A 12,804-nucleotide genomic window follows, 5' to 3' on the forward strand; every position below is an offset into this window, starting at 1 on the left:
TTTAAAAAGTTAAAGAACCTAATACTGTTTCAGAAATGAATTTTATTATTTGATGGATAGTAAACCAAAAATTGATTTTACTAAAAGATCTCTTGTCAGAGCAAAGATCAATGCAGAATTTTATCTACCCAAATGAGAATCTTTCAGAGAATGGTATTTTAAAAGTTTCTCTGAAGAAAAATTTGAATACATAGTAACAGAATTTTATAAATACTGTGAAAATCAAAATAGATTAATACATTTTGTTCCTTGGTTTTTTAAAACATTTATTATAGATTATATTTCTATTATTGAAAGAAATTATAAATTTTCTTCAGGACAGATGCAAAGATCTGTTTATCCTCTTCAACAATCTTTTAATATAGAAAAAAATAATAAAGTTTTAAATTTTACTGCTTTTTCTAAATTATTTGATAATGATATGTTACAGATAACTGTTAAACATATTAATCAGATAATTGAAAAACAAAATTATACAAATTTATATCTTACGATAATAGGAGAAGAAATAGTTTCTCTTAAAGATCGTATTGATAAACTTATTTTAGCTATTAATCAAATTAAACCAGATGTTCATATACAAACTAAAGAAGAAACTAATATTGTTTCTATTGCAACCTCTTCTATTAAATCTCCTCCTGAAATAAAAGATTTTAAATTTAAATCTTCTGTTTCTGATTTAGAAAAATTATTAAAAGAAAAATTTAAAAATCTTAATTTAAATACTCTTAATGAAGAGTTCGAGAAAATTTCTTCTGGGGAAACAATAAATCAAATAAAATGTGCAGATAAACCTATCCAAACTAAATATTATTATGATAGACCTACTCTCATGGATGTTCTTGTTGAAGAACAAGAATATATTTTCTCTAATATTTATAATGGAAAAAGTATTTATGAATGCAATATTGATGGTGTTAGTGATAAACAAATTTATAATACTGCTCACAGAATGCTTATTGTTGGGGATCGATATAGAGTTTAGAGGCGGGTGAATAAACTCTTTTCTTTTCTGATTTCTTCTTTTGAAGTTGCTAAAATCCTGTTAGAGATTGTAACTAATCTTGTTCAAGTATGCAACCAACAGATCACAGAATAGTGCGGAAACGATATGAGGGTTCAGTAATTGAAATGATAAAAACAGTAGGCAGTAGACAATAGTTGTTTATGGAAGTTCGAAGATAAAATCTTCTACGTCTCCCCTTCTTCTGTTTCCAGAAGGTATCACTAAAAGACTTTGGATTTTACAGTACACACTCGTACACACCCACTTCAGCAGGACTTAGCCTCTGCCTACTGAAACTCTTAGTGTATCAACACGATAAAATATATAATCAAAGTTCTGGAAAAGACTCTTTTCCAGATTACAAACTCTTCTCAACAAGATATGAATAGTGTGAACTATTTATGAAGAGTATGAGAAATAGCAGCACAAGATGATCTTCAACCGATCAGATATATGCTATGAAACGTGTGCTACTTTTCTGTGTGTCTAGCTTTTTGTGAGATAAGAGAGTTTTGTGCTCAGATCAACGTTGTGAGTATTGTTATCAGTATTGTCCCCCAATCTTTATCAACGTTGTTCTTGTATGTTTCTAGAAGTTTTTGATCCCAACGTCTATAAACAAAACGGCTTCTTTGACTTCTGATATCTTCAGCTTTAATACCTGAAATAGGTCCTGCAGAAAAGCTTCAAAACAATCAGTCTTGTTTTATACCAAAGTTGGTAAGACGTAATAAATAGCTTCATACAGCATTAATGGTGCAATTAATGCTAGTACTTGATAAAGTAACGGTAACATTCAAGGCTAGTTCTGTTTATGCGAAAGACGTTAAGTTACTTCGGTTTGGACTGAATTCTGCTTCTGTTTTTCTAGAATTCTAAGTTCAGCTTCTGGTTATCTTAGAACTTTAAGTTCTGCTTCTGGTTTTCGTTAGCTGAAGACTACTGCTTTTATATTGCCTAAAGATCTGCTGATTTTAAATCTCATTGCTCATCGCCACAATTAAGTTATGTCTAACAATTTCTCCCTTTGTGGTGATGTCAAAACCTAAATATTAGCAGAAAAATAATGGCAAGATAAAACATAATTATATTAAGATAATTAACGAAAGTTTTAATTATCGGTGCCAATGTCCCTGTAAATGGTTTCTTCAGCATATTGATATCTTCTGGCAGAAGATTCTGCTATATCTCCAGTTGTTCTTCCTTCTGCTTGTCCTCCTTCTGGTTCTGCTTCCCCCTTTTTGGCATCAGTGGCCAGTACTCGAGACAACAAATCATCCATGTTGCTAGAAATATTGAGAATACCATCGTTGAGCATTTCCAGATATGGTGCCTGATTAGATACTCGTTCATTGAGAGCATTGTGAGATTGAGACTGGGACTCAATCTTGGCATCCATAGATTCCAAGGTGGTGGAAACTGAACGAATAACCTCATCATGGTCGGTGAGTCGTTTGAGTATGTCAGTTTGACCGAGTACGATGATGCCTTGGCTTCTGGAAACATTTTGTCGAAAGACAATGGTCTCAGCATACATTTTACTCACAGATTTTGTCGTCTTAGTTAGTTCCTTGGATATGCGGTCTCGAAAGAACTTAGAACCACTGACTTCTCCAGCATGTTCACGAGATAGCTCCTTTACTATTTCAGATAGATTGTGGAGATCCTTTTGCAAAGTATCAATCTCAATTTCAATATCAAACCGTTCCGGTTCTGGAGATGGAGTTCTGGTGAGCATACGCTGCTTGATTTCAGCGGTACGAGCAGCAGCTGAGTCAGAAATGGATAAGACCAATGCAGTAGAACGTTATAGTTCTGTTGGAGCAATGGAAAGAATCACATTCTTTGAACCAGCAGAGGTGCCAGGTTCAACAGGGCTTAAGTCTAGAGCGGCAGATACAGGAGGAGCTACATAAGTTTCCTCATCAACAGATGGAGCAACAGAAGTTTCTTCAACCATAGGTTCAGGCGCCGTACTATCATCTTGATGAGTAGCTTCAGTGGTCTCTGGTGGTTGCTCTGAAGGGATAGAATCAGATGGCATATTCAGTAGATCCTTTATTTCTGCTTGATATTCAGCAAAAAAGTTCTCAAGATTTGGTAAGGGATTGACATCTGATGTTTCCACATGCTGAGGTTCAATTTGAGCTTCGGAGAGTACCACTTCATTAGCTTGAGTTAGTGCAGCAGCCGTCGTAAGAACAATAGACTGAATTACTTCATCCACTGAAGCTAATTCTCGAACAGAGATCAAAGATGATGATTGAGCAGGCAGGTCCGGTGATGCAGGAGTACTAGAGACCTTGGCTCCGGAAGGAACTATGATCCTTTCCTCAACTGTCTATGTCTGTAGAACTTCTGGTACCATGCCTAACCTGTAAGGCAGAGGCTTAGTAAAAACCTGTCCTTGAGCTCGAATTAGCTCAGCCAAAGTCTGCAGCTGATCAGTCAGAAGTTGAATGATATCCTGATCATGAGGAGCAGTAGGACTCATTGGATCAAAATTTGACTTTAAGGTTGTCAACACAGAGTCCATCGCCTTTTGTTTCAGTTGATGAAGGATATAATTTCTCCGATTCATGGCTTCAATAACATTTTTGGTTTTTGCAATAGCAAAAACTCTTTTCTCATGCTTCACGATCTGAGAAAATACGCCTGCAGTGCGTAAATGAGTGAAAGGATGAAATGCTCTCATCTTTAGCCATTCATCAAAGAACAACATGTCTTCCCTGGCAGATTTTTCAATCTCTTGAAGATGAAGTTCAATACCAGTTTTCACTGAGGTTTTGGGGCATTGAACTTGTTGTTCATCAAACAGCTTTTCCTTTCCTTTTCCTGTAGGAATAGGCAGTGAGGTTCGAGTAGTTGATGATCTTGCCAATGACTCTCGAATCACAACTCCAGTAATAGGTCTAACAATAGGTTCTGATGTTGATGTTGATGGAGCAGTGATGACCGCTGGTTTGATGAAAGAGAAGGTAGTAGTTGGTTGTGAAACAGTAGAAGTAACTGCTGGTTGGGAGGGAGTTGCTGCTGGTTCCGAAGCAGACTTGGTTTTTGTTTGGGTGGCTTCTGGAAATACTTGTCTCAACGGGACAGTATCCAAATCAGCAACGACCACATTTTTCTTGATACGGATGGTGGTTCTCAACTTCTTTTGTTGGGTGTTGCTACTGGAAGAGATGCTTGAGTAGGAGCCGCTGATTCTTCAGATACAGTTTTATCTGAATCAGTCAAAACAATCACTCTCTTCCTTTTGATGTTCTTTTGGGGAGCATGACCCTCGGTTAGAGTATCCCCAATTTCCTTTTTCATGGAAACAAATTCGGCCACAGTTGGTTTAGGTCGCAAAGCAAGCACGTTATCGGCATCGGCCATAGTTACAGAAGAAGCATCTTGATCATATAATCTGAACAATTAGTTAGATTGTTCTAAATTATTAGGTTTAAACTGTGGAATTATCCCTTTCACAAATCACGATCACGCAAAAAGAGGGGATTCCAGCAGTTTTTAGTTAGATTCCTGTTGAAGTACTCAGTGCTACTGAAGTACCTCAAACTGCTGATATCAACAAATGTAGTAGATAAACGCAATGTAATGTATCTGGTTTTATAAAAATTTCATTTTGTCATATTTTCGTTTATCTACTGCTTTCATTGAAGGTTATAAAACAAGGGATACGAAAAACTTAGTCTGGGTAAATCGTATGAATCAAGAGACGTTTCATCTGACTTGAGACTCTTCAACTTCTTCAATCATTAAATTTCTCCTGTCTATAAGTAATACAACAAGAATGTTAGATAATAACAGTTCGATATGTCTAGTTCAAGCAATTCTGATGCTTGTAGCAGTACGCATGTCATTGTCACAGATGAAATGTTTCCTTATCTGGAAGACTTGAAGAAGACTATTGAAGAATATGTCTTGGTAAAAGTTATGTCTTCATGGTTCATGATTCAAGATCTCCAGAATTCTTATCAAAATGGTTTGGCATTTACTCGTTCACAGAGAGCAGTAGCGAGAAGAACAATCAACAATTTGATGTCAATCATGTTACAGAGCTAGCAACTGATCAAGTTCTTCTGCATGCGATGCTGTGGAAGGAGTGGCATCAGCTAGAGAAGATCTCTTCTGCTGAATCCTTCATTAGTTTAAGAATCCATGAACTGAATAATTGGATAGTTGAGTGGCAGGATTTTGTAGGTTCTGAACTGGCTGCTGTAACATGGCATAGATTATTTCCTCAATAAAATTTTAGTAGATGTAATTTTGTCTTCTTATTCTTCTGCAAACATTTTATTGTTGAGTTTTGACAAATAACAATTAAGTTAAATCAATTAAACCAAGTACATTTTGAAAGTAAGAAAACTTATTCTCAGGCAGAGGTTTTGTAAAGATATCTGCTGCTTGTTGATCAGTCGGAACGTATTCCAGACGAATATCCTTCATCTGTACATGATCTCTGATAAAATGATGTCTGATATCTATGTGCTTCGTTCTGGAATGAAGTACTGGATTTTGCGTGATTGTAATGGCACTGGTATTGTCACAGAAGATGGGTGATTCAGAGGCTTGAACTCCATAATCTTTGAGTTGTTGCTGTATCCATAGTATTTGAGAGCAGCAACTTCCAGCAGCAAGATACGCTGCTTCTGCATTAGACGTGGCTATGGAAGTCTGCTTTTTACTGAACCAGGAGATCAACCTGTCACCAAGAAATTGACAAAAACCACTAGTGCTTTTCCTATCCAGTTTGCATCCTGCATAGTTAGCATCTGAATATCCAATAAGATTGAATGATGAGTCCTTGGGATACCATAGGCCGACATTCTGAGTACCCTTTAAGTATTTTAGAATACGCTTAGCAGCAATATAATGAGATTGCTTAGGGTTAGTCTGAAATCTTGAGCAAATACAAACAGCAAACATGATATCAGGTCTGCTGGCTGTGAGATATAATAATGAGCCAATAAGACCACGATACTGAGTTACCTCTACTGAGTTTCCATTTTCATCTTTGTCAAGTTTAGTAGATGAGCTCATTGGAGTGGAAGCAGCAGAGCATGTTTTCATACCATACTTTTTCAGTAATTCTTTCGTATACTTAGCCTGATTTATGCAGATTCCTGTTTCCAGTTGCTTGACTTGCAGTCCTAGGAAGAATGTTAATTCTCCCATCAAACTCATCTCAAATTTATCCTGCATCATCTTAGCAAACTTTTCACATAGTTTGGGGTTAGTTGACCCAAAGATAATGTCATCAACATAAATTTGTACTAACAAAATGTGCTTATTCTTAACAAACGTGAATAAAGTCTTATCTACTGTGCCAATGGTGAAATCCTGATTAACAAGGAATTGTGATAGAGTGTCATACCATGCTCTAGGTGCCTGTTTCAGACCATACAGAGCTTTGTGTAATTTGAAAACATGATGTGGTAGAAAATGATCGATGAAACCTGGAGGTTGTTCGACGTAAACTTCTTCTTGCAGTAAACCATTTAGGAAGGCACTCTTCACATCCATCTGATAAACTTTAAAATTTTTGAAAGCAGCAAAGGCTAAGAATATTCTGATGGCTTCAAGCCTTGCTACTGGTGCAAAGGTCTCATCATAGTCTATTCCTTCTTCTTGCCTGAAACCCTGAGCCACCAGTCTTGCTTTGTTTCTAACTACATTTCCTTCTTCATTCAACTTGTTTCTGAATACCCACCGAGTTCCAATGACTGCTTGATGAGTTGGTCTAGGTACTAGAAACCATACTTCATTTCTTTTAAATTGATTCAGCTCTTCTTGCATTGCTTCAATCCAACTAGGATCCAGAAGAGCTTCTTCAATCTTCTTTGATTCAACCTGAGAAATAAAAGCAGCATGTATATATTCATTAAGCATTTGTCTTCTTGTCCTTAAAGGAGCTGCTGGATTTCCGATAACCAAGGATGGAGGATGCGATTTTCTCCAGATAAAAGGGTTTAGACGGATTTCTTCCTGGTTTGATGGATTTGGACCAAGCTCAAGTGAGTGTCAATAGATTCTGGAGTGTCAACTACTGGCTCTGGTGCATCCTGTGTCTGTATTGCTGATTCTACTATAGGGGTGTCTGGTTCTGGATTTTGTGCATTGTTGACATGTGGTTCTGTTCACTATCCAGTTCTAGATGAATGTTGTCCAACCTGTTACTCAGATTTGAAGTGTCAGTAATTTCATGAGCATTGCTGTCTTCGTCGAAAACAACATGAATGGATTCTTCAACATTAAGAGTTCTATTATTGAAGATTCTGAAGGCTTTGCTCACTGCTGAATATCCAAGAAACGGTCCAGCATCTGATTTCGAATCAAATGCAGTCAAATAGTTTTTACCGTTATTATGCACGAAACATTTGCAACCAAATACATGAAAATAAGATACATTAGGCTTACTCCCTTTCCATATCTCATAAGGAGTCTTATCATGTCTCTTGTTGATCATGGTTCTGTTTTGTGTATAGCATGCAGTGTTGATTGCATCTGCCCAGAAGCGCTGAGAGATGTTAGCATCTGCTAGCATTGTTCTGGCGGCTTCTTTAAGAGTTCTGTTTCTCCTTTCAGCTACTCCGTTTTGTTGAGGCATTCTGGCAGCTGAATACTCATGATGAATGTCCTGTTCATCCAAATATAACTCAAGTACCTTGTTAGTAAACTCAGTACCTCGATCGCTTCTGATTTTAATAACAGAAACTGATTTTTCATTTTGAATTTTCTTCAGAAGTTTGATCAGAAGGCCACTGGTCTGGTCTTTTCCAGCAAAAAATATTACCCAAGTAAATCTGGAAAAATCATCAACAATAACAAGAGTGTATCTCATTCTCCCTAAACTTATGATAGGGATTGGGCCAAATAAGTCCATATGCAATAATTCCAAACATCTTGTAGTTGATTTACTACCTTTGTTCTTGAAGCTGGATCTTATCTGTTTACCAAGTTGACATGCAGAACATACGTGATTTTTAACGAAATTAATATCAGGCAAACCGTCAACTATGTTCTGCTTTTTGAGAATATTGATTGACTTAAAGTTTAGGTGATTCAATCTCTTGTGCCATAACCAATGTTTATCACTGAGAGATGTAACTAAACACGTAGGAACATTAATATGATCTACATTCCAAGAAACTCCGTATGTATTTCCTTCTCTTTTCCCGGTTAAGATTTCATATCCATCCACATCTTTAATTATGCATAAGTGCTTCTGAAAAACTACTGAATATCCATTGTCACATAATTGACTGATACTGATCAGATTATAACATAGGTTTTCAACCAAAAGTACATCATTTATAGTAATGTTACCATGAGTAATCTTACAATTACCCACGGTTTTACCTTTTGAGTTGTCCCCAAAAGTTATCTTTGGTCCAGTACAACTTATCACTTCTGATAATAGGTTCTTTTGTCCAGTCATGTGTCTGGAGCATCTACTGTCCAGATACCATATGGAGTTGCTAATTTTGAATTTCTTCTGTTCCTGCAAGCACAAGTTTTAGTAAATGGTACCCAGTCTATTTGGGTCCAAGCCTAATCAGTCCCTTAGGAACCCACATCTGTACAATTCTTGGTGACTTTGTACTTCCGGTATCCACCTTTGTGTGTGCAACAGAAGGTCTAGTATTCTTAACATAATGCACTTTAGAATGTTGTTCCTCCCTTCTATTCTTGGTTTCTGGTCTGTATCTCTTTTGAACAGGTCTACTATTATAGTACTGGTAGTTTTTAACCCTCATAGAGAGTTGTCCTTCTGAGTTGAATTCTCTACTGGATCCAGCACTTTGATGGACTCTACTCTCAGGTTTAACATAACCCAGACCATAATGGTTTCTTCTGTCCGTCTGATTTACAGACTTTTCACCTTGAATAGTCGGTACTACAGGTTCATGTACCATACTGGATTTAACGAAGTAAATGAATTTTCCTTAGCCTTTATCCAGTATTGGTTTCGTACTAGTTTCTGAAGTGCTTTCATTTTTACTGAAACCGAGACCACTTCTGTCTCCAGATTGTTTCTGTAACTCATTCATCTTCTCCAAAGAAACAGAAGACTTGTTCCATGTATTTACCAGTAGTGATAGCTTCTGATTTTCAGATCTCATTGTCTGGTATTCTGCATTTACTCTCTCATTCTCAGTTTTCAACTTACTTATCTCAACTTTCAGAACACTACAGCTGTTTTCTTGCAAGCAAGTGAACTTACTGATTTGATCCTTTAAGTTTTGATTTTCAGTCTTAACTTCCTCGAATGATTGAGAAAGTCTTGAGTACTCTTCTACCATGTCATGCAGTGCATTAACCAAATCAGTTCGTGTAAATTCATTTGAGTTAAAATCAAATACCTCTCCAGATGTTGAGGTTGATTCGGTGTCTGCCATAAGACATTTGACTTCTTCTGCATCGCTGTCGCTTGAATGATCATCTGAGTCAGAAGACTCAGAGCTAGAATCTACCCACTTGGACTTATTTTTTTCAGCAACCATTGCTTTGCGATCTCTTCTGGATTTCTTATCATTCCTCTTGTGCTCTTTTTTCTTCTTTTCGTCCTTTTTGGGCTTTGGGCAATCAACAATAAAGTGACCAATTTTTCCACAGTTAAAACGTGCCATATCACCGGACGGTGATTCCTTCTTAAAATTTCGGTTAGGATTCTGATACGTTCTATTGCTCTTCTTCATGAATCTAGAGAATTTCTTCACAAACAAAGACATTGCATAATTGCTGATCTGTTCAGCAGTTCTATCATATGTGCTTTCAGTAGTAGTAGTAGGTGATGCATTTGGAACAACTGTAACAGGAGCAACAGCGGTAGCAGCAAGAGCCTTGGTAGGTGTACTCGATGATGGCTCTTCTCCACTTCGTACTTCCAGTTCAAATTCATATGCTTTCAAGTCTGCAAATAGATCATGCAGTTCTAATTTGTTCAGATCTCTAGATACTCTCATGGCCATAGTTTTTACGTCCCATTCCTTAGGCAATGCTCTCATTACTTTGAGCGTTATTTCTCTGTTGCCATAGTCTTTACCAAGAGCTGCTAGCTCATTAACCAGACTACTGAAACGTTCATCAAACTCGTTTAGAGTTTCTCCGGCCTTCATTTTTAGATTTTCAAATTTTTGCATGGCCACGGAAAACTTGTTTTCTTTAGTCTGCTCATTTCCTTCACAGATTTGAATGAGCTTTTCCCATATTTCTTTTGCAATTGAACACATCTTGATCCTGCTGAAGGTGTTCTTATCAAGAGTTTTATAGAGTGTGTCCTTTGCGACATTATCCAGATTGACTTTCTTTTTATCTTCACTAGTCCATTCGCTTCTTGGTTTTTCAACCATTTGCGACGCACCATCAGTGATAGCAACGGCTGTATTAGGCTTTAAGATCTTTAATGGACCATCTGTGATGACGAACCACATGTCGTCATCTTGAGCTGCTAGATGAGCTTGCATACGGATCTTCCAGTCATCGAAGTCTTCTTTTGAGAACATGGGAACCTTGCTAAAGTGTGCCATCTGTTGTAGATTTTCAAGAACAAGAATAACACTGCTCTGATACCACTTGTTGGGGATCGATATAGAGTTTAGAGGGGGGTGAATAAACTCTTTTCTTTTCTGATTTCTTCTTTTGAAGTTGCTAAAATCCTATTAGAGATTGTAGCTAATCTTGTTCAAGTATGCAACCAACAGATCACAGAATAGTGCGGAAACGATCTGATGGTTCAGTAATTGAAATGATAAAAACAGTAGGCAGTAGACAATAGTTGTTTATGGAAGTTCGAAGATAAAATCTTCTACGTCTCCCCTTCTTCTGTTTCCAGAAGGTATCAATAAAAGACTTTGGATTTTACAGTACACACTCGTACACACCCACTTTAGCAGGACTTAGCCTCTGCCTACTGAAACTCTTAGTGTATCAACATGATAAAATATATAATCAAAGTTCTGGAAAAGACTCTTTTCCAGATTACAAACTCTTCTCAACAAGATATGAATAGTGTGAACTATTTATGAAGAGTATGAGAAATAGCAGCACAAGATGATCTTCAACCGATCAGATATATGCTATGAAACGTGTGCTAATTTTCTGTGTGTCGAGCTTTTTGTGAGATAAGAGAGTTTTGTGCTCAGATCAACGTTGTGAGTATTGTAATCAGTATTGTCCCCCAATCTTTATCAACGTTGTTCTTGTATGTTTATTGAAGTTTTTGATCCCAACGTCTATAAACAAAATGGCTTCTTTGACTTCTGATATCTTCAGCTTTAATACCTGAAATAGGTCCTGCAGAAAAGCTTCAAAACAATCAGTCTTGTTTTATACCAAAGTTGGTAAGACGTAATAAATAGCTTCATACAACATTAATGGTGTAATTAATGCTAGTACTTGATAAAGTAACGGTAACATTCAAGGCTAGTTCTTTTTATGCGAAAGACGTTAAGTTACTTCGGTTTGTACTGAATTCTGCTTCTGTTTTTCTAGAATTCTAAGTTCTGCTTCTGGTTATCTTAGAACTTTAAGTTCTGCTTCTGGTTTTCGTTAGCTGAAGACTACTGCTTTTATATTGCCTAAAGATCTGCTGATTTTAAATCTCATTGCACATCGCCACAATTAAGTTATGTCTAACACTTATGTATAGTACTGTGTGTAAAATTTCAGGTAATACTGATAAAAATACTGCTAGAATGATTATAACACGATTTACTAGCCAACTTAAAGGTTGGTGGGATAATTATTTAGATCAATCACAGAAAGATGATATTTTCAATTCAATAAAAATTGAAAATGATATTCAATTAGAAAATGTACTATATTCTTTAATTATGAAAATGATTGAACATTTCACTGGTAGATTCACTGATAATAGTGAACGAATTCGTACTTTATTAAGTAATCTAAAATGTAAAATACTTACTGATTTCAGATGGTATAAAGATACATTTTTATCTCGTATATATGAGATACCAGACTGTAATAATAGTCCCAGGAAAGCTAAGTTTATAGATGGATTACCTTTTCTATTTGCTGAAGAATTAGAAAAATATTAAGAAAAGATGATACATATATTCCATATGAAGATTATACTTATGGAAAATTAATAAGTATTTGTATCCAAGAGGGTTTAGCTCTCTATAATGAATTAAAATTAAATAATCAAATTAAAAAACATAATTTACTTGAGAAAAAACAATTAGGTAAATTTTGTGATCAATTTGGTATGGACCTACCTAATAAAGGTAAGAAGAAAATAAAAGATAAAGATGAAAAAATTTATAGAAAGAAAAGACATTTGTCTGAAAGACAAAAAGATAAAAAGAAGAAAAAGAAAAGAAAGCCGTGATTTACGGAAAGCTGAAAAGCTTATAGACAAAAATAAATTAATAATTTGTAAAAAATGTAAAAAGCCAGGACATTATGCTAATCAATGTTGGGCTAAAAACAAAATTAATAATTTAGATATAGATTAAAATCTAAAAGAAACATTATTTAAAATAATATTGGATTCAAATAATAATTCTGACAGTGAGTCTGAGAATTCTTCAGAATCATATTATTCAGAAGAAATTATAGATATTGAATCTGATATTTCAGATGTAGAAGAATGCAATAATTGTATACAAGGAAAATCTTGTATAAATCATTTAGATGAAGATAACGATAAAATGATGAGTTTTATAAACTTATGTCTCAATTTCAAGATTTAAATATTAATGTTTTAACTAACAATAATATTTTAGAATTCCTTAAAATGATTAAGGATCCAATATTGAAATCTACAATAA

Source organism: Primulina huaijiensis, chromosome 13 (genome assembly GCF_012295235.1).
Source record: "Primulina huaijiensis isolate GDHJ02 chromosome 13, ASM1229523v2, whole genome shotgun sequence".
In the NCBI taxonomy this organism is placed as follows: Eukaryota; Viridiplantae; Streptophyta; class Magnoliopsida; order Lamiales; family Gesneriaceae; genus Primulina; species Primulina huaijiensis.